Here is an 18197-nt window from a genome sequence, read left to right on the forward strand (position 1 = left end):
GTATTTCTTATATACATTTCGAGTGTTATTCCCTTTCCCGGTTTCCGGGCAAACATCCCCCTCCACCCTCCCCTTCCTTATGGGTGTTCCCCTCCCAACCCTCCCCCCATTGCCGCCCTCCCCCCACCAGTCTAGTTCACTGGGGGTTCAGTCTTAGCAGGACCCAGGGCTTCCCCTTCCACTGGTGCTCTTACTAGGATATTCATTGCTACCTATGGGGTCAGAGTCCAGGGTCAGTCCATGTATAGTCTTTAGGTAGTGGCTTAGTCCCTGGAAGCTCTGGTTGCTTGGCATTGTTGTACTTTTGGGGTCTCGAGCCCCTTCAAGCTCTTCCAGTTCTTTCTCTGATTCCTTCAATAGGGGACCTATTCTCAGTTCAGTGGTTTGCTGCTGGCATTCGCCTCTATATTTGCTGTATTCTGGCTGTGTCTCTCAGGAGCGATCTACATCCGGCTCCTGTCGGTCTCCACTTCTTTGCTTCATCCATCTTGTCTAATTGGGTGGCTGTATATGTATGGGCCACTTGTGGGGCAGGCTCTGAATGGGTGTTCCTTCAGTCTCTGTTTTAATCTTTGCCTCTCCCTTCCCTGCCAAGGGTATTCTTTTTCCTCATTTAAAGAAGGAGTGAAGCATTCACATTTTGATCATCCGTCTTCAGTTTCGTTTGTTCTAGGGATCTAGGGTAATTCAAGCATTTGGGCTAATAGCCACTTATCAATGAGTGCATACCATGTATGTCTTTCTGTGATTGGGTTAGCTCACTCAGGATGATATTTTCCAGTTCCAACCATTTGCCTACGAATTTCATAAACTCGTTGTTTTTGATAGCTGAGTAATATTCCATTGTGTAGATGTACCACATTTTCTGTATCCATTCCTCTGTTGAAGGGCATCTGGGTTCTTTCCATTTTCTGGCTATTATAAATAAGGCTGCGATGAACATAGTGGAGCACGTGTCTCTTTTATATGTTGAGGCATCTTTTGGGTATATGCCCAAGAGAGGTATAGCTGGATCCTCAGGCAGTTCAATGTCCAATTTTCTGAGGAACCTCCAGACTGATTTCCAGAATGGTTTTACCAGTCTGCAATCCCACCAACAATGGAGGAGTGTTCCTCTTTCTCCACATCCTCGCCAGCATCTGCTGTCACCTGAGTTTTTGATCTTAGCCAATCGCACTGGTGTGAGGTGAAATCTCAGGGTTGTTTTGATTTGCATTTCCCTTATGACTAAAGATGTTGAACATTTCTTTAGGTGTTTCTCAGCCATTCGGCATTCCTCAGCTGTGAATTCTTTGTTTAGCTCTGAACCCCATTTTTTAATAGGGTTATTTGTTTCCCTGCGGTCTAACTTCTTGAGTTCTTTGTATATTTTGGATATAAGGCCTCTATCTGTTGTAGGATTGGTAAAGATCTTTTCCCAATCTGTTGGTTGCCGTTTTATCGTAACCAGTGTCCTTTGCCTTACAGAAGCTTTGCAGTTTTATGAGATCCCATTTGTCGATTCTTGATCTTAGAGCGTAAGCCATTGGTGTTTTGTTCAGGAAATTTTTTCCAGTGCCCATGTGTTCCAGATGCTTCCCTAGTTTTTCTTCTATTAGTTTGAGTGTGTCTGGTTTGATGTGGAGGTCCTTGATCCACTTGGACTTAAGCTTCGTACAGGGTGATAAGCATGGATCGATCTGCATTCTTCTGCATGTTGCCCTCCAGTTGAACCAGCACCATTTGCTGAAAATGCTATCTTTTTTCCATTGGATGGTTTTGGCTCCTTTGTCAAAAATCAAGTGACCATAGGCGTGTGGGTTCATTTCTGGGTCTTCAATTCTATTCCATTGGTCTATCTGTCTGTCTCTGTACCAATACCATGCAGTTTTTATCACTATTGCCCTGTAATACTGCTTGAGTTCAGGGATAGTGATTCCCCCTGAAGTCCTTTTATTGTTGAGGATAGCTTTAGCTATCCTGGTTTTTTGTTATTCCAGATGAATTTGCAAATTGTTCTGTCTAACTCTTTGAAGAATTGGATTAGTATTTTGATGGGGATTGCATTGAATCTGTAGATTGCTTTTGGTAAAATGGCCATTTTTACTATATTAATCCTGCCAATCCATGAGCATGGGAGATCTTTCCATCTTCTGAGGTCTTCAATTTCTTTCCTCAGTGTCTTGAAGTTCTTATTGTACAGATCTTTTACTTGCTTGGTTAAAGTCACACCGAGGTACTTTATATTATTTGGGTCTATTATGAAGGGTGTCGTTTCCCTAATTTCTTTCTCAGCTTGTTTCTCTTTTTTATAGAGGAAGGCAACTGATTTATTTGACTTAATTTTATACCCAGCCACTTTGCTGAAGTTGTTTATCAGCTTTAGTAGTTCTCTGGTGAAACTTTTGGGATCACTTAAATATACTATCATATCATCTGCAAATAGTGATATTTTGACTTCTTCTTTTCCGATCTGTATCCCCTTGATGATCTCCTTTTGTTGTCTGATTGCTCTGGCTAGAACTTCAAGAACTATATTGAATAACTAGGGAGAGAGTGGGCAGCCTTATCTAGTCCCTGATTTTAGTGGGATTGCTTCAAGTTTCTCTCCATTTAGTTTAATGTTAGCAACTGGTTTGCTGTATATGGTTTTTACTATGTTAAGTATGGGCCTTGAATTCCTATTCTTTCCAGGACTTTTATCATGAAGGGGTGTTGAATTTTGTCAAATGCTTTCTCAGCATCTAATGAAATGATCATGTGGTTCTGTTCTTTCAGTTTGTTTATATAATGGATCACGTTGATGGTTTTCCATATATTAAACCATCCCTGCATGCCTGGGATGAAGCCTACTTGATCATGGTGGATGCTTGTTTTGATGTGCTCTTGAATTCGGTTTCCCAGAATTTTATTGAGTATTTTTGCGTCGATATTCATAAGGGAAATTGGTCTGAAGTTCTCTTTCTTTGTTGTGTCTTTTTGTGGTTTAGGTATAAGAGTAATTGTGGCTTCGTAGAAGGTATTCGGTAGTGATCCATCTGTTTCAACTTTGTGGAATAGTTTGGATAATATTGGTATGAGGTCTTCTATGAAGGTTTGATAGAATGCTGCACTAAACCCGTCTGGACCTGAGCTCCTTTTAGTTGGGAGACCTTTAATGACTGCTTCTATTTCCTTAGGAGTTATGGGGTTGTTTAACTGGTTTATCTGTTCCTGATTTAACTTCGATACCTGGTATCTGTCTAGGAAATTGTCCATTTTCTGGAGATTTTCAAGTTTTGTTGAATATAGGTTTTTATAGTAAGATCTGATGATTTTTTGAATTTCCTCTGAATCTGTAGTTATGTCTCCCTTTTCATTTCTGATTTTGTTAATTTGGACGCACTCTCTGTGTCCTCTCGTTAGTCTGGCTAAGGGTTTATCTATCTTATTGATTTTCTCAAAGAACCAACTTTTGGTTCTGTTGATTCTTTCTATGGTCCTTTTTGTTTCTACTTGGTTGATTTCAGCTCTGAGTTTGATTATTTCCTGCCTTCTACTCCTCCTGGGTGTATTTGCTTCTTTTTGTTCTAGAGCTTTTAGGTGTGCTGTCAAGCTGCTGACATATGCTCTTTCCTGTTTCTTTCTGCAGGCACTCAGTGCTATGAGTTTTCCTCTTAGCACAGTTTTCATTGTGTCCCATAAGTTTGGGTATGTTGTACCTTCATTTTCATTAAATTCTAAAAAGTTTTTAATTTCTTTATTTCTTCCTTGACCATTGAGTAGAGCATGGTTCAATTTCCACATATATGTGGGCATTCTTCCCTTATTGTTATTGAAAACCAGTTTTAGGCCGTGGTGGTCCGATAGAACGCATGGGATTATTTCTTTCTGTACTTGTTGAGGCCCGTTTTTTGACCAATTATATGGTCAATTTTGGAGAAAGTACCATGAGGAGCTGAGAAGAAGGTATATCCTTTTGCTTTAGGATAGAATGTTCTATAAATATCCGTTAAGTCCATTTGGCTCATGACTTCTCTTAGTCTGTCGACATCACTGTTTAATTTCTGTTTCCATGATCTGTCCATTGATGAGAGTGGGATGTTGAAATCTCCCACTATTATTGTGTGAGGTGCAATGTGTGTTTTGAGCTTTAGTAAGGTTTCTTTTACGTATGTAGGTGCCCTTGTATTTGGGGCATAGATACTTAGGATTGAGAGTTCATCTTGGTGGATTTTTCCTTTGATGAATATGAAGTGTCCTTCCTTATCTTTTTTGATGACTTTTAGTTGAAAATTGATTTTATTTGATATTAGAATGGCTACTCCAGCTTGCTTCTTCTGACCATTTGCTTGGAAAGTTGTTTTCCAGCCTTTCACTCTGAGGTAGTGTCTGTCTTTGTCTCTGAGGTGTGTTTCCTGTAGGCAGCAGAATGCAGGGTCCTCATTGCGTATCCAGTTTGTTAATCTATTTCTTTTTATTGGGGAGTTGAGGCCATTGATGTTGAGAGATACTAAGAAATAGTGATTATTGCTTCCCTTTATATTCATATTTGGATGTGAGGTTATGTTTGTGTGCTTTCATTCTCTTTGTTTTGTTGCCAAGACGATTAGTTTCTTGCTTCTTCTAGGGTATAGCTTGCCTCCTTATGTTGGGCTTTACCATTTATTATCCTTTGTAGTGCTGGATTTGTAGAAAGATATTGTGTAAATTTGGTTTGTCATGGAATATCTTGGTTTCTCCATCTATGTTAATTGAGAGTTTTGCAGGATACAGTAACCTGGGCTGGCATTTGTGTTCTCTTAGGGTCTGTATGACATCAGTCCAGGATCTTCTGGCCTTCATAGTTTCTGGCGAGAAGTCTGGTGTGATTCTGATAGGTCTGCCTTTATATGTTACTTGACCTTTTTCCCTTACTGCTTTTAATATTCTTTCTTTATTTTGTGCGTTTGGTGTTTTGACAATTATGTGACGGGAGGTGTTTCTTTTCTGGTCCAGTCTATTTGGCTTCTTGTATGTCTATAGGTATCTCTTTTTTTAGGTTAGGGAAGTTTTCTTCTATGATTTTGTTGAAGATATTTACTGGTCCTTTGAGCTGGGAGTCTTCACTCTCTTCTATACCTATTATCCTTAGGTTTGATCTTCTCATTGAGTCCTGGATTTCCTGTATGTTTTGGACCAGTAGCTTTTTCCGCTTTACATTATCTTTGACAGTTGAGTCAATGATTTCTATGGAATCTTCTGCTCCTGAGATTCTCTCTTCCATCTCTTGTATTCTGTTGGTGAAGCTTGTATCTACAGCTCCTTGTCTCTTCTTTTGGTTTTCTATATCCAGGGTTGTTTCCATGTGTTCTTTCTTGATTGCTTCTATTTCCATTTTTAATTCCTTCAACTGTTTGATTGTGTTTTCCTGGAATTCTTTCAGGGATTTTTGCGATTCTTTCAGGGATTTTTGCGATTCCTCTCTGTAGGCTTCCACTTGTTTATTAATGTTTTCCTGTGTTTCCCTAAGGGAGTTCTTCACGTCTTTCTTGAAGTCCTCCATCATCATGATCAAATATGATTTTGAAACTAGATCTTGCTTTTCTGGTGTGTTTGGATATTCCATGTTTGTTTTGGTGGGAGAATTGGGCTCCGATGATGCCATGTAGTCTTGGTTTCTGTTGCTTGGGTTCCTGCGCTTGCCTCTCGCCATCAGATTATCTCTAGTGTTACTTTGTTCTGCTATTTCTGACAGTGGCTAGACTGTCCTATAAGCCTGTGTGTCAGGAGTGCTGTAGACCTGTTTTCCTCTCTTTCAGTCATTTATGGGGACAGAGTGTTCTGCTTTCGGGCGTGTAGTTTTTCCTCTCTACAGGTCTTCAGCTGTTCCTGTGGGCCTGTGTCTTGAGTTCACCAGGCAGCTTTCTTGCAGCAGAAAAGTTGGTCTTACCTGTGGTCCCGAGGCTCAAGTTCGCTCGTGGGGTGCTGCCCTCAGGCTCTCTGCAGCGGCAGCAACCAGGAAGATATGCGCCGCCCCTTCCGGGAGCTTCAGTGCACCAGGGTTCCAGATGGCCTTTGGTGTTTTCCTCTGGCGTCCGAGATGTGTGTGCAGAGAGCAGTCTCTTCTGGTTTCCCAGGCTTGTCTGCCTCTCTGAAGGTTTAGCTCTCCCTCCCACGGGATTTGGGTGCAGAGAACTGTTTATCCGGTCTGTTTCCTTCAGGTTCTGGCGGTGTCTCAGGCAGGGGTCCTGCCGCTCCTGGGCCCTCCCCCACGGGAGCCCAGAGGCCTTATACAGTTTCCTCTTGGGCCAGGGATGTGGGCAGGGGTGGGCAGTGTTGGTGGTCTCCTCCTCTCTGCAGCCTCAGGAGTGCCCACCTGACCAGGCGGTTGGGTTTCTCTCTCACGGGGTCTGGGAGCAGAGAGCTGCTGCAGGCCGGATCCGCGGGTGTGGGACTTCCGGTAAACACAGGCCGTGCCCGGTCCTAGAGGAATTCTGCCTCCGTGTGTCCTGAGCTTACCAGGCAGCTTTCTTGCAGCAGAAAAGTTGGTCCTACCTGTGGTCCCGAGGCTCAAGTTCGCTCGTGGGGTGTTGCCCACGGGCTCTCTGCAGCGGCAGCTTGCCTATGAATTTAATGAAGTCATTGTTTTTAACATCTGATTAGTACTCCATTGTATAAATGTACCACATTTTCTGTATCCATTCCTCTGTTGAGGGATATCTGGGTTCTTTTCAGCTTATGGCTATTATAAATAAGGCTGCTATTAACATAGTGAGCGATCTATCCTTGTTGTATGTTACAGCATCTTTTGGGTATATGCCCTGAAGTAGTATAGCTGGGTCCTCAAGTAGTACTATGTTCAATTTTCTGAGGAACCTCCAGACTGATTTCCAGAATGGTTGTACCAGCTTGCAATCCCACCAACAATGGAGGAGTGTTCCTCCTTCTCCACATCTTTCCCAGCATCTACTGTCACCTGACTTTGGATTGTTAGCCATTCTGACTAGTGTGAGGTAAAATCTAAGGGTAGTTTTGATTTGCATTTCCCCAATGACTAAGGATGTTGAACATTTCTTTAGGTGCTTCACAGTCATTTAATATTCTTCAGTTGAGAATGATTTGCTTAGCACTCTACACCATTTTTTAAAATTTTTATTGGATATTTTTTTAATTTATACTTCAAAAATTATTCCCTTTACCGATTTCCCGGACATAAGCCCCCTATCCCATCCCCCTCCCCTTCTTCTATACTGGTGTTCCCATCCACTCCCCTTCTCAACACCCCAACATTCCCCTACACTGGGGGTCCAACCTTGGCAGAACCAAGGGCTTCTCCTTCCATTGGTGCCCAGCAAGGCCTTCCTCTGCTACATATGCAGTTGGAGCCATGTGTCAGTCCATGTATAGTCTATGGGTAGTGGTTTAGTCCCTGGGAGCTCTGGTTGGTTGGTATTGTTGTTCTTATGGTGTTGCAAGCCCCTTCAGCTCTTTCAATCCTTTCTCTAATTCTTTCAACAGGGGTCCTGTTCTCAGTTCACTGGTTTCCTGCTAGCATTTGCCTCTGTATTTGACACACTCTGACTATGTCTCTCAGGAGACATTTATATCTGGTTCCTGTCAGCATGCACTTCTTAGCTTCATCATTTTTATCTAGACTTGGTGGTTGTGTATATATGGGGCACATGTGGGGCAGGTTTTCAATGGCCATTCCTTCAGTCTACTCCAAACTTTGCCACCACATCCCCTCCTATCGGTATTTTTGTTCCCCATTTTAAGAAGAACTGAAGCAACCACACTTTGTTCATCCTTTTTGAGCTTCATATGGTTTGTGTATTGCATCCTAGGTAATTTGAGCTTTTGGGATAATATGCACTTATCAGTAAGTACATACCATGTGTGTTTTTCTGTGATTACCTCACTCAGGATGATATTTTCTAGTCCAATCCATTTGCCTATGAAGTCATTGTTTTTGATAGCTGAATAGTAATCCATTGTGTAAATGTACCATGTATTCATTCCTCTGTTGAAGGACATCTGAGTTCTTTCCAGCTTCTGGCTATTATAAATAAGGCTGCTATGAACATAGTGTAGCATGTGCCCTTGTTATACGTTGGCACATCTTTTGGGTACATGCCCAGGAGAGGTATAGCTGGATCCACAGGTAGTGGAAAGTCCAATTTTCTGAGGAACCTCCAGACTGATTTTGAGAGTTTTACCCTATTTTTAATAGGGTTATTTGATTCTCTCGAGTCTACCTTCTTGAGTTCTTTGTATATAGTGCATATCTGATGTAGGATTGGTAAAGATCTTTTCGCAATCTGTTGGTTGTCATTTTGTCCTAATGACAGTGTCCTTTGCCTTACAGAATCTTTGCAATTTTATGAAGTACCATTTGTTGATTCTTGATCTTAGAGCCTAAGCCATTTTGTTCTATTCAGGAAATTTTCCCCAGTGCCTATGTGGTTTTTTTTCTGTTAGTCTGAGTGTATCTGGTTGTATGTGGAAGTCCTTGATCCACTTGGACTGGTTGGTACAGGGATATAAGAATGGATCAATTCTCATTCTTCTACATGTTGACCTTCAGTTGAACCAGCACCATTTGTTGAAAATGCTTTTTTCCACTGGATGGTTTTAGCTCTTTGTCAAAGAACAAGTGACCATGGGTGTGTGAGTTAATTTCTGGGTCTACAATTCCATTTCATTGATCTACTTGCCTGTGTCTGTAACAATACCATAGAGCTGTTTTTTATCACTATTGTTCTGTAATAGAGCTGATTTGCTGTATATTGCTTTTACTATGTTTGTTTATGTATGGGCCTTGAGTTCCTGGTCTTTCCAGGACTTTGAACATGAAGGGGTATTGAATTTTGTTAAATGCATTCTCAGCATCTAATGAGATGATCATGAGGTTATTTCTTTGAGTTTGTTTATATAGTAAATTATGTTGATAGACTTCCATATATTGAACCATGCCTGCATCCCTGGGATGAAGCCTACTTGATCATGATGGATGGTCATTTTGATGTGTTGTTTGTGTTTGTGAGAATTTTATTGAATTTTTGCATTGATATTCATAAGGGAAATTGGTCTAAAGTTCTCTTTCTTTGTTGGGTCTTTGTGTGGTTTAGATATAACAGCAATTATGGCTTCATAAAAGGAATTGGATAGTGTTCCTTCTGTTTCTATTTTATGGAAGAGTTTGGACAGTATTGGTATGAGGTCTTCTATGATGGTCTGATAGTGTTGGGAGACTTTAAGTGACTGCTTCTATTATTTTAGAAGTTATAGGAGTGTTTATGCACTTTATATGATCCTGATTTAACTTTGGTACCTGGTATCTGTCTAGAAAATTGTACATTTCATCTACAGTTTCCTGTTTTGTTGAGTGTAGACTTTTGTAGTAGGATCTGATGATTTTTTTTTAATTTCCTCAGTTTCTGTTGTTGTTTCCCTTTTCATTTATGATTTTGTTAACTTGAATAATCTTTCTGTGGCCCTTGGTTTGTCTGGCTATGGGTTAATTTATCTTGTTGATTTTCTCAAAGCACCAGCTCCTGGTTGTTTTGATGCTTTGTATAGTTCTTTTTGTTTCTATTTGGTTGATGTCAGCCCTGAGTTTGATTTGTTCCTGCTATTTACTCCTCTTGGCTGTATTTACTTCCTTGAGCTTTTTTTTATGTGTGCTATCCATCTGTTAATTTATGCTATCTCCAGTTTCTTTATGGAAGTACTCAGAGCTATGCATTTTACTCTTAGCACTACTTTCATTCTATCCCATAAGTTTGGGTATGTTGTGCCTTCATTTTCATTAAATTGTATCTTTTTTCATTTTGTCCTGACCAAGTTATCATTGAGTAGAACATTGTTCAGCTTCCATGTGTATGTGGGCTTTCTGTCATTTTTGTTGTTATTGAAGACTAGTCTTAGTCCCTGGTGATCTTATAGAATGCATGGAATTATTTCAACCTTCTTGTATCCATTGAGGAAAGTTTTGTGACTGATTATATGGTCAATTTTGGAGAAGGTATTGTGAGGTGCTGAGAATAAGGTATATTCTTCTTTTAGGATGAAATATTCTATAGATTTCTATTAAATCCATTTTGTTCATAACTTCTGTTAGTTTCTCTGTGTCTTTGTTTAGTTTTGTTTTCTATGGTCTGTCCATTGCTCAGAGTGGAGTGTTGAAGTCTCCCACTATTATTGTGTGAGATGCAACGTGTACTTTGAGCTTTAGTAAAGTTTCTCCTATGAATGTGCCCTTACATTTGGAGCATAGATAATCAGAATTGAGATTTCATCTTGGTGAATTTTTCCTTTGATAAATGTAAAGTGTCCTTCCTCTTCTTTTTTGATAACTTTTAGTTGAAAGTCGATTTTATTTGATATTATAATGGTACTCCAGCTTAAGTCTTGGGACCATTTACTTGGAAAATTGTTTTCCAGCCTTTCACTCTGAGGTAATGTCTATCTTTGTCACTGAGGTATGTTTCCTGTATGCAGCAAAATGCTGGGTCCTCCTTACATTTCCATTCTGCAAGTCTATGTCTTTTTATTGGGGAATTAAGTTTATTGATATTGAGATATCTCAATGACCAATTATTGTTGTTTCCTGTTATTTTTGTTGTTAGAGTTGGAATTATGTTTGTGAGGCCATCTTCATTTGGGTTAGTTGAAATCAGATTACTTTCATTATTTTTCTATCGTGTAGTTTACCTCCTTATGTTGGAGTGTTTCATCTATTATCCTTTGTATGGATATATTTGTGGGAAGATACTGTGTAAATTTGGTTTTGTTATAGAATGTTGCTAATTTTTCCCTTACTACTTTATATAATGGGAAGAATTTATTTTATGGTCCAGATTTGGAGTTCCATAGGTTTCTTGTATATTTATGGGCACCTCTTTCTTTCTCAGCACCTCACAATACCTTCTCCACAATTGACAGTTTTTGAATACTTTCTAATTGATAACTAATTTTGCCTCGTTTTGAAAACACAATTTATATGTATAGCAATACTATTTATATGTTAAATGACAGTACAATAGAATGACTTAATACAGTTTTAAACAAAAGGAAGGAAGTAAAAAAATTCAGGTCATAGAGTCCCTCACTCCAGAAACATCTTTTTTATTTTTAATTTACTTTTAAAACAACAGGACAAGGTAAATATATTAAGTGACTTATAATTAGTACTGCCCTAATATTCATGAAATTAAAGCAACTTAGAATCCAAATTTGTTAAGAGCTTTTATTATTAGTTGATATTTCTCCTTTTCTTCCATTTTTATAGGTGTGTTGCACATTTGTGCACAGATACATGTATGAGTATGCACATGTAAATGCCAGAAATTATCCTCTGGTAAATTAACATCAAGAGTATCACCTCATTTTCTACCTTATTCCTTTACTTATTTTTTAGACAAGATCCTCTTATGGGACCTGGAACTTGAGAATCTGGCTAGGCTATCCATTTATCTAGCCTCAGAGATTCAACTGACACCACCTCCCTAGTATAGAGAATGTATGCATGTACTACTATGTTGAACATTATACCTGGGTAGTGAAGATTGAACTTGGGTTCTAATGCTTGAGAGTCAAGCTCTTTACTGACTGTCCTGCCTCTTAATTAATCACTTTGATGCAGGGATCACAAAAGATTTATATAGTGACAATAATTAAAATCAGACTCAGCTTTGATCCCATCCATGCTCTGAATCTTTAAATATTTTTCATTGATTCTATTGTTCAAATGTCCATTGGCTCATGGCATACTTTTGAGCATGCGAGCACATGCTGAGCAATAAATAAACGGAAAATTTCTTTCCTTCAAAAAGGCAAATCAAGCATTTTCATAAGTTCTACACAACTCTTATAGGGAACATTGTAGATCCCTAGCAATGAAATTGTCTGCACTACAGGAAACCAAATTAATAAGTTGTTGCTTAAGCCTCACTTACAACTAAAAATTTTACAGGTAATAATAGAAAAATAACAAATGGAATTTGAGAAGCTAAGAAATGTATAATCAGTTCACTTGCCAGTATGAATCCCCACCATAGGTACCAAGACACAGCACTACCCAAGACATTCCTGTGTGTTATACTTTCTAAAACACCATGTGCTACATATTTGAGCAACACAGAGAAAGCTTATATTTAAGAGAGCTGGGGCTGGGGATTTAGCTCAGTGGTAGAGCGCTTACCTAGGAAGCGCAAGGCCCTGGGTTCGGTCCCCAGCTCCGAAAAAAAGAACCAAAAAAAAAAAAAAGAGAGAGAGAGAGAGTTTAAAAAGTAATAGCTGTCACTCATAAAGAAAAGAAATGGTAAATATTTGGTTTTTATTTGCATTTGAAACAGTTATACTCATATGAAATTATCTGTAATCTAGGTTGTTGCTTTGTTATCTCCTTTGAATTGAAATATGCTTTCCTAGAGAGATGGAGCAGGATCTTAAGATTGAGGAAGAAAATAAATTGTTTAAGGTTCAGGAAGTAAAGGAAGCTTATACGTTTGAGGAAACATCTGAAACTTATAAATCATAAGACCCTCATCTCAGTTTATAGAAGCACTAACAAATAGTTTGGGATGGAGCTTTCTTCAGCCAGTTAATCTGCCTGCAAGTATGGATCTAGTATGTGTTTGTCAACATCCATGCTGGGGTGAGTTTTTCAGTGACACATCTTTTGAGTCACCTATGCCCCTATGAGTAACTTTTCTTCTGTGCTTCTGTAAATAACATCATTAAACTCACTGGTCATAGCTAGACTTAGGAGGAATCATTTCTGCAGTCTGTATTTGTGACCTATCTGGGATGAAGAGATGTTTGTTCTTGTGTTCCCATGAAAATTCTCACAACAAAGGTATGTTATAAATGACAATGTGCTTAAGTAGTTAAAATTTTAGAGATGACTTTGTATGGAGACATTTGCATGGAAATTTATTCGTCTGTGTTGTTCTGAAGTAAACTTTTTGCTGGTCTTTTTATTTGTGTAGAATCAATAGATATTGTTGTGGGGGGTATGATTTTCAATGTTCATAATAAAATTACAACTTTCATGATGAATTCTTAGATTGCTCACTCTGAGATAAGCCAGCTGTCACCGTGTGCACATTGTCAAGCCTACCTCCAGATAGAGCTATGTGGTGAAAGACTGAACCCTTCTGTGTACAGCCTCATGAGAGAGCAAAGTCTCCTCCATCCCCATTTAAATCTCATGGTACAGAAGCGTGTAGCTTCATGAACCTCCAGGCAGAACATTTATAGACCCTGGGTCTTAAACCAAAGAACTAAGAAACAACAAGTAATTACTGCTGTTATGAGCTTTTCATTTCCAATTAACTTTCAGACATTAAGTCAATCAATCTCATTTTGGTCTATTAAATTACTTTGGCTCTTTGTTCATTAAAAATGTATATGTGTGTATATTTGTTTGTATAAGTAAAATGTTTGTATAATTATATGTGTATGTATTCATATACATGTATGTATGTGTGTGCCCATGTATGTTTGTGACGGAAAGGCAGTGGACATTTAGTCAATCTGTGAAATAGGAACTGGACCTTCAAGAATGTCTTCTTCTTTCTCCAGGGATTGTGTCTACTCCCATACCCTTTGTGGTGAGGGCAGGAGTATCTATGAGAGAATATCCATGAGACCTAGGGTAGCATATATAAAGTCTGAAACACATTATACACTTGGACTCTCACCTCTACTCTTCCTCATTCCATTGATGGAAGTTATTGTAATAAAAATATGATTTTTTTCTATTTCTTTATGTGGCTGGTGCTTTGCAACTTATTATCTGTGTGTCAGTGCCCTCAGCATTGATAAATATTTTTTGTATCCAGGCCCCTGAAAATCTCAACCACTTTCACTCTCAGATTACTTTCGTTATCCCCTCTCTATGATATGCAGGTATTACACTTAGTGACTCCTCCCTCTGTCTTTTCACTTTCACACTTGAGTGGTTCCCAGAACATAGAATTCTTTGTCTATCCCATAGAACAGACTCAGTGGCACCTTTAGACAACCATTCCTCACCCAAATTCCTGGTAATATATATGCCCCTATGTGTAAGTACTTGGAAGAACATTCAACAACAGGCTTCTGGATGTCATAGGAGAGCCTTGAGTTTTGGTGCTGGCACACCACAATATTTGAAACAGTATCTCCAGTATCTCCTGGTAAACCAAGTTAGCTTGTCTATGAACTTTGGAAAATATTTTGTCTCTACCTCTCATTTTTTTAGGAGCTCCTGTATTGCAGGTTCACACACTGTGCCTCTGGCTTTATCAGAGTTCCCAGAAACTCACTGAAGACTTCATGCTTGCTTATCAAACACTTCGTCAATGGAGACATCATCTAAGTACATTGCTTCAGTTCTTAATCCAATCAATTTACTTGTAAAGTGAGTAAAATTACATTAATCCATAAGAAGCTACTCTGCATTGTATATATGTATGTGTATATTCATGTATGTATGTAAGTATGCATGTATGTATGTTTAAATGTATTCAGATTAAACATCTTGGTATATCAAGACATGGTAATATATCACCTTAGGTGCTCAATATTATAAGATGTGCCTTGTATTCTCTCATGGAAAACATTGCTTTCCTAAAGAATCTTGAACTTTTAAGAGGATGTGTGTAATATTCATGTTTGCTGAGATTAGGACAGATACATGACTAATATAAACCCTTAAAATGACTAGGTAGAATTGTGTTTTACTCTGAGGACTTTTTGTGTATATTTAACACACTAGAGATTCTTCTCATTAGGCATCATAATGTGTCAGTTTCAAAGCAAATAGTAAACGCATTCACCAATAATGTGGTGGGTGCCATATTAAAGAAACAAATTTATAAAGTAATTCTACTTGGTGTAATTTAACTAAAAGGAACCGAGATTTGAATTCTCTACTTCTATATCCAAGTGCCTTTCATGGTTCTCTCTGTCCCTTGTAAGAGTCTGGGTTGTGTCTGCCTGAATATGGTCTTTTCTGTTTGGTTCAGTTTCTGTGTTGGTGTACCTGTCAGTGTCCATGTCTGTGTCTGTGTCCGTGTGTGTGTGTGTGTGTGTGTGTGTGTGTGTGTGTGTGTGTGTGTGAGTTTCTTCTTAACGATGAACTCTGCTCTTTGTTTTATTGAATAGCAACAAAAGCAGCATATGGGGAAGAAAATACAATTACTGCATAGCAAATGTTAACAAAGTTTTAGAGCCATTGACTTCAACTGACCACAACTGACCCACATAAACCAACACAGCTAAGCAATATTTGTATGTTGTGTACAGCATTTGTGGTAAAATTAATTTTATAAGGCTTTGTTGTCCTTTTTCCACACACTCATATATTTATACATGCATTGCTCTCTCTTTCACCCCCAAAGAGGAACACATATTTAAGATTAAAGCTGTTATTATCTTAAGTTATAAATGCTAATTACTTTTTAAATCCAAGGTAAGTAAGGTTGATTGTTACATTGATCTCTTAGAGGCAGGTAAGACAAGCAGGCTGAGTTCACAGTATAGGATAACAGCCTTAAGTGACCTCAAGTTGTATCAATAACATTGTCTGTGAAGTGCAGCAAAAATCCCAGTGTATTAGGATGTGTAAGATACCTTTATAATGGTACACTGCCTTACTTTTGAAAACTAAGTTCTCTGGCAGTCGGATAGGAAACCATAAAAGATTCTGTGGGAAGAGACCTTCCCACAGATTGAACAGATTGGGGAGATTGAACAGAGGTGTGGAGCAGTGAGGGAATGCAGAACTAGAGATAGCCACCAGAAAGTCCCAGGTGCCAGGAAAGCAAGAGACTCCCAAGACCCAATGGAGATATTATCTGAAATACCCAACAAAGGGGAGAGAGAAGATGTAGAGACTATTCCCAGAGGTTAGTCATGGCCTCCGGTTAAGGGATGGAGCCACTCACTCATCTCAAAAATATTAATCCATAACTGCTCTTGTCTAAAGGAAATACAGGGACAAATTGTAGAGTAGAGGCTGAAGGAAAGACCATCCAGAGACTGCCTCACCTGGTCATCCATCATGCATGCAAACACCAAACTGAGACACTATTACTGATGTCAAAAAATGCTTGCTGACAGGACCCCATAGATGTCTCCTGAGAGGTTCTGCAAGTTCTTTACCAACACAGACACTGACTCTTGCAGCTAACTATCAGACTGAGCGCAGGAACCCCAATGGTAGAGTTAGGGGAAGGACTGAAGGAACATAAGAAGTTTGCAACCCCATAGGAATAACAATATCTACCAACCAGACATCCCAGGGCTACCAAAGAGTAAACCACCAACCAAAGAGTACACATGGAGGGAGGGACCCATGGCTCCAGCTGTATATGTAGCAGAGGATGGTCTTATCTCACATCAATGGTGGGGGGGAAGGGGCAGCACAGCTTGTTTCTGTGGAGGCTGGACATCTCAGGGTAGAAGAATACCAGGGCAGAGAGGAGGGAGGAGTTGGTGTGAATGGGAGAGTACCCTCATGGGAGCAGGGTAAAGGGGTAAGTGGTAGGGAGCTTGTGGAGGAGAAGCCCAGAAAGGGGAAAACATTTAAAATGTAAATAAATAAAATAACCAATAAAAAATTCCAGTCATGAGACACAATTTGTCCAAAGATCAAGTACTTGTAGTGTGCAAGAGAAGAGGGCAGTGGTGTCAACATTTCTGCTCTGCCATTCTAAGTTAACAATACAGAAGAAAAAGTATTTAAAATGTAAATAAAGTGAGAGGTTAACATGTGATCAATGATAAACATTGCTGAAACAACAGTCATTTTTTTTTTCTACAGAGATGTCTGAGGGAAGAAGATCTTTACCAATCCTACATCTGATAGAGGGCTAATATCCAAAATATACAAAGAACACAAGAAGTTAGACTCCAGAGAGCCAAATAACCCTATTAAAAATGGGGTACAAAACTAAACAAACCATTCTCAGCTGAGGATTATTGAATGGCCAAAAAGCACTTAAAGAAATGTTCAACATCCTTAGTCATCAGGGAAAGGCAAATCAAAACAACCCCGAGATTCCACCTCACACCAGGCAGAATGGCTAAGATAAAAAACTCAGGTGACAGCAGATGCTGGCGTGGATGTGGAGAAAGAGGAACACTCCTCCATTGTTGGTGGGATTGCAAACTGGTACAACCATTCTGGAAATCATCTGGAGATTCCTCAGAAAATTGGACATTCTACTACATGAGGACCCAGATATACCTCTCCTGGGTATATACCCAAAAGATTCTCCAGCATACAACAAAGACACATGCTCCACTATGTTCATAGCAGCCTTATTTATAATAGCCAGAAGCTAGAAAGAACCCAGATGCCCTTCAACAGAGGAATGGATTCAAAAAATGTGGTACATCTACACAATGGAGTACTACTCAGCTATCAAAAACAATGACTTCATGAAATTCGTAGGCAAATAAAATGAACTAGAAAATATCCTGAGTAAGGTAACTCAATCACAGAAAAACACACTTGGTATGCATTCATTAATAAGTGGATATTAACCAAAAAGCTCGAATTACCCAAGATGCAATCCACAGATCAAAGGAAGCTCAAGAAGAAGGATGACCAAAATTCGGATGCTCCCACTCCTTTTTTTTTTTTTTTTTTGGTTCTTTTTTTTTCGGAACTGGGGACCGAACCCAGGGCCTTGCGCTTCCTAGGCAAGCGCTCTACCACTGAGCTAAATCCCCAACCACCCCCCCCCACTCCTTCTTAAAAGGGGAAAAAATACCCATAGGAGGGGATATGGAAGCAAAGTTTAGAGCAGTGATTCAAGGAACGGCCAATCAGAGCCTGCCCCACATGTGGCCCATACACACACACACACACACACACACACACACACACACACACACACACACAGCCACCAAAACTAGATAAGATTGATGAAGCTAAAAAATGCATGCTGAAAGGGACTGGATATAGATCTCTCCTGAGAGACACATCCAGAGCATGTCCAATACAGAGGTGCTAGTAGCAAACCAGGAGCCTTTCACCCTCCTATTATCTGGCAGGTGGGCATTGTGGGCAGGACAGAGGCCAGGAAATCCTCCTTGGCTGGAACTTGCTGCAGCTTCAGTTGGCAACCGAGGATGGTCTCTGTAAGAGGGTCTCCGTCACCCATGTGGGGCTGCACCATACTGTGGTCCTTAATCACCATCATCCTTCAGGTGAGGCCTGGTACTGTGGAGATGAGGAAGTGGAGGTGGGAGTTATGCTA

General features: G+C 39.5%; 1 protein-coding gene and 1 long non-coding RNA gene across 2 annotated transcripts in view; one reads left to right on the forward strand and one right to left on the reverse strand.

The window, feature by feature from the left end:
• The first annotated feature begins 1296 nt into the window (after positions 1-1296).
• LOC134480736 (uncharacterized) lies at positions 1297-17615 on the forward strand. The gene is made up of 2 exons (XR_010055491.1): positions 1297-14347; positions 16754-17615. It is a non-coding gene; the product is annotated as an uncharacterized LOC134480736 (long non-coding RNA).
• Abcc1 (ATP binding cassette subfamily C member 1) overlaps positions 11169-18197 on the reverse strand; it is a 140391-nt gene continuing 133362 nt past the window's right edge. Inside the window, exon 33 of the transcript XR_010055129.1 lies at positions 11169-18160. The gene's annotated coding sequence lies outside the window, so the exon portion shown is untranslated. The remainder of the gene's footprint in view (positions 18161-18197) is intronic.

This window comes from Rattus norvegicus, chromosome 10 (genome assembly GCF_036323735.1).
Source record: "Rattus norvegicus strain BN/NHsdMcwi chromosome 10, GRCr8, whole genome shotgun sequence".
In the NCBI taxonomy this organism is placed as follows: Eukaryota; Metazoa; Chordata; class Mammalia; order Rodentia; family Muridae; genus Rattus; species Rattus norvegicus.